This window comes from Chenopodium quinoa, unplaced genomic scaffold (assembly GCF_001683475.1).
Source record: "Chenopodium quinoa cultivar QQ74 unplaced genomic scaffold, ASM168347v1, whole genome shotgun sequence".
Lineage (NCBI taxonomy): Eukaryota > Viridiplantae > Streptophyta > Magnoliopsida > Caryophyllales > Amaranthaceae > Chenopodium > Chenopodium quinoa.
Window position 1 is genome coordinate 4163476 of NW_018742461.1, and position 5143 is coordinate 4168618.

A 5143-nucleotide genomic window follows, 5' to 3' on the forward strand; every position below is an offset into this window, starting at 1 on the left:
AAAATAGTTATAAACAATTGTGTGCTACAAAAAGATAATGAAAAATGGTTGGTTTAGTTGTCAAGCTCTTTACAAGAGCTCTTTGTGGTCACAGGTTCAATCCTTGTCTGCAACAACCAAAAGTAATTGTTCTTTTCCTGAGCCCCATTGATTCAATTAGAAGTCTAGAAGTAGTGCTGGTTAATTAAATCATGTTCTAACTTCTAAATTACCTTAGCAATTTACATTATTTTTTTAATAATTACTCAATTGCAACCCCAAATTATTGGTTGTAATAGGGATAGATTTTATTACATATGTCGATATAAATTAAATTACCCAAGGGTGTTTGTCAAATTATATAACATCCTTAATCCGTCCCCCCCCCCCCTACGAGGAAAATCTTGGTTCCGCCACTGCTTGAATGTTAAATACGGTCAAATAATCTTTTTTTGAATCATATCGCTTATTTACATAATAGTGTATTTTTTGTACTTTTGTTTGTAAATAGATATCTATGCTATTATTGACTTGAAATTATTTTTATACTGAACTTAAATTATTTTTACTGAACTGAAAATATTTTTACAAGCTAAAACTACTTTATGAGTTAAAACTTATTTTTTCTAATTCTCTATCTTTTTTAAATAAATTAAATATATTATAAATGGATCTTATTTTAAAGAACTTTTTAAAACAAATTTTATGATGGAAATTGAACCGAGTTATAGGATATTTATTAAAAGTTATGACTAATTTTGTATACATGGAAAATTAGAAGTATATCAATAATAAAACTCAATACAATATTTTTATCTTAAAAAATCTATCCAAAATTTGCTTACTTAACATATATGTGTCACAATAATATCTATTTGTCGCCTACGTGGCGCGACACTTGGCGAAAAACTGGAATGCCAAGTGTCGCTGTCTCGTGGGCTGTGTAATCCCCCATTTTTTTCTTAGTAAATAATAATTATATATTTTTATGTATACAAATATTTTATAATAATTTTATACTTGTATAAATAATTTTGGAAAGATTTTGACAAAATAAGAACAATAACTTATTTTATACCCATTTTGGGCCCAAGACCATCATCCTAATTCTATTAAAGCTAAAAAAAAACAACAAGAAACCCTAAGCCCATACCCTCATTTTAATTAAGTAAACTTCTCCTCTCAAAACCCTCGTATAAACCCATCTACTGCTTCCTCTACTCCCTTTTCCCTTGCTTCCCCTTATCCATTCATGATTCTCACAATAAACAAAACAAAACAAAAAATAAAAAATTAAAAAATTAAAAAAAATTCGCCTGCTGCTGCCACCGCTGCCCTCGCCACCTGCTGCCACCACCCAGCCGGTTTCCTCCACCTTCCCCTTCTCTTCTATCTTTCTCTTTTCTTGTTTAATTTCTTTAAAGCTTCAATCTTGATATGATTATTGCTATCATGACTTGATTATGCATATGCATGATGAAAGATTGCAAATTTATTGAGTTTATGATATACTAAGTACATAATTAATTTTCAGATTTTATTAATTTAGAAATTAGGGTTTCGAAATCTTGATTTTTCGTAGTTTTGCGCTTAAAACGTGAATGATTGATTTAACTAGCTACTTTGTGTTTAAATATGACTCTAACTTTAATTTTTGATGGTTATAAATAATTTTCAGATTTCCAGAAAAGCTGATTTTGGGTTTAAACTATTCAAAACTATATTTTTAGAGTCTTATTTACACTATTTGGCTATCATAATTAAATTAGGTAATGGGTTGTTAAAATAGCATGTTTAAGGTAAAGTGATGTTCTAAAATTTTATACATAATCTGAATTTTAGTTGTCTTAGCATCAAAAATAAAACTTTTGATGTTTCTAAGTGTTTGTGAGCCTACTATAACAATATACAAGTGTGGATTGTTGAATTTCCAACTACTAATAAAATTAATTTTCAAATTTGTATTATATTTATCTTGGTTCAAGTTGTGGAATTTGAAGGTTCGATTGAGTTTTTATGAAACTAATTGAATTCTAAGTATATATTTCAAGTTTGGATTGTTGTATTTCTACATTCTACTATTAAATTTAATTTTTAGATTTTAATTTTTGGCTTTACAGGTTTAAATCATGGTTTTATGATGGATTTTTAGGTTTCTAACATACTAACCTAGTACCTAATGATTTCTTCAAGTATGGATGTTTATGAGGTTGTTTTACATGCTTAAAATGAATTTTCAGATTATAATTCTTACTTAAAGCCGCTGGAATTTACAATAGAAGCCATATTTTCATGATTTTAACATATAAACTTATAGTTGAATTACTAAATTATTAACTTTGGCTATTGGAAACAATTTAAAAGCATTATTTCAATAGTTTAAGGAGTTTTAAAGTAGTTTGGTATTGCTGTAAATTATATTGCTTGGGTATTAATTGAGCTATTGTTGTTTTGTTTAGGAGAGGACTTCGTAGAAGGTGACTTCTAGTCTTAAGGTGGCCAACCAATTCGTGTACTCAAGGTACGTATAAGAATACGAGGAACCTTAACTTTAGGAGCATGTTTAGGGACTTGGAAAAACCTAGAATCATGCTAGGGAACTTGTGGATTGGTTGAAATTGTTTGGTAATGAGCTTGATTGATGATAAATGTGATTATTGGTTTGACTTATGTATGAGAAATTCGTATTGATTCTTCCTTATAAGTATTATTTATACAATAATTTGCAAAGTGAGCTTAGAGGCAAAGATACAAGGATATATGGAATGAATTATTTTATTACTTGTTCATTAATATTGAAATGGAATGAGTAAAAGAAGAATTAAAGTCTTAAAAGACGAGGTTGAGGATTTGAGGTGCCTTATGCACTTAAGGTGTTTATACACCGAGGTAGTTAAAGGATTCAATAATAAATGTTGTTTGTCACTAATAAATTAAGAATTGAATTGGAAACTTGAATGGTTTGAATGATTGATGTATGATTGGCTGTGTTGTGTTGCAATTGAGTCATCACCAAGTTTAAACTGGTAAATCACGTAAAGTGCAAGAAGGATGAGCAATAAAACTCTGGATTTGTGCACATCTAGAGTAATGACAAACAGGGGTTGGGGTTCATGGGGTATTAGCCGTATACTTTTCAGAGGCCGTCTGATCTACGAGTCTCTTGTTTTAAATTCTTTTAAAGTTATAATGAGTTAGATGAGATCTCATACTAGCTATGGCCACGGAGTCGCGCCCGTCTGCCATTGGATGTTTATTAATGTCTTCCGAAATGAGGCATAGGGTTTTCTTTTATTAATGTTCCGAAATGGGGCATAGGGGGGCAACCCGGTCTATTGCTTAATCCAATCAAATTAATGAAATGATCAATGGTATTTAGTGAAAACTTAGTAATGATTAACAATTGAGTCATGTGTTCGAGTCAATGATTATATTGTGAGTGTACAGAATGCTTGTTAGTAACATGCTAGGGCTCTTTACTATATTTCGTAGCTTGTATGTACTCAGCGTTGCTGATTGCGTGCTTTTGTATGTTTCTTCTTGGTCATGGCCTTCGCCCTTCAATGACCCTGTAATGATTCAATTCTTACACTTGTAAAATTGGGGAGCAGATTAATCACAGGTTTTTACACAAACTGAACTTGCATCAAGGTGATGAGATTTTGAGTGGAGCATTGGTTAATCTCTTAGCTTATTTCATTTCATAAATTGATTTTATTTTGACACTAATTCTATTTACTTCCTATTTTACTGGGTTTTGAATAAGGGTCGTTATGGTTCCAACTTGTAAGACTAAATTTGGTTTTGATTATTATATTTGAAACCTAAATTTTTTTCTTAACTAAGTTAGTTTTCCGTTGCTGATTTCTAAAACTAGGCTTAACGTTTGAACACGTGGCGGTAACACGTCAGTAATTCTCTTACAGGTTATTACAAGTATTTACAGGTTATTACAGGTAATTACAGGTTTTAAAGAGAGAATTACTGGGGTGTTACAGGCTGGCTGCAAGACTAAATTTACTTATTAGTGACTAGTTTTGTGCCCGAGCGATGCCTAGATTGTTGATAAAATTTTTGGATAAAGTTTTGGCTTAAATGTTAAATATGGGCATATAATCCCTTTTGATAGTGCAAGATATTTAGACATACAATATCATATAATAGTGTACTTTTTGTAGTTCTGTTTGTAAATAGATATCTATGTTGTTATTTACTTGAAATTACTGTTATTGAACTTAAATTATTTTTACTGAACCGAAAGTATTTTTACCAAACCAAAATTGTTTTTATTGATTAAAACTTATTTTAATTGATTATCAACTACCTCTATTTCATATTTTTTTGCAACTTTGGAATATTTATATTTCACAAATAATACCCCAAACTTGCAAAAAATATGAAACGGAGGTAGTATTATTATTTTAACTAAATTAAAAATATTATAAATGAATCTTGTTTTAAAGAACTTTTTGAAAGGAATTTTATGATGGAAATGAAACTGAGTTATACAATATTTATTAAAAGTTATCATTAATTTGTATATATGAAATATTAGAAGTATAGTGATAATAAAACTCTACACCACATTTTTTATCTTAAAAAAATCTATCCAAGAATCGCTTACTTAGCAACATATGTGTCACAATAATACATATTTGTCGCCTACGTGGCGCGACACTTGGTGAAAATTGGAATGCCAAGTGTCGCTGTCTCGTGGCCTGGCTGCGAGACCGGCTTTATTTATTAGTGACTAGTTTTGTACCCGGGCGATGCCCAGGTAGTTGATAAAATTTTAAGATAATATTTTACTTAAATGTTAAATACGGTCAATAATTCTTTCTGATAATGTAGGATATTTAGACATACGATATCATATGACTTATATTTGTATGATAGTGTACTTTTTGTAGTTTTGTTTGTAAATAGATATCTATGACTTATTATTTTTATTGAACTTAAATTATTTTCACTGAACTAAAAGTATTTTTACCAAACTAATTTTTTTTTATTGATTAAAACTTATTTTTCCTGATTCTCTAATTTTTTTAAATAAATTAAATAACAATACATTTTGTATGCAGCTAGCCACACCATATGGCCGGACAAAGTAACCCCTATAAACCTGACCGAGTAATTCTTATAATACTAAATGAGTAACCTCTAA

The 5143-nt window shown here is 29.8% G+C and overlaps 1 long non-coding RNA gene across 1 annotated transcript; it reads left to right on the forward strand.

Moving 5' to 3' along the window:
- Positions 1–1247: 1247 nt before the first annotated feature.
- Positions 1248–3756, forward strand: LOC110718454. Its single transcript, XR_002510914.1, has 3 exons — positions 1248–1343; positions 2439–2500; positions 3591–3756. It is a non-coding gene; the product is annotated as an uncharacterized LOC110718454 (long non-coding RNA).
- Positions 3757–5143: the final 1387 nt, after the last annotated feature.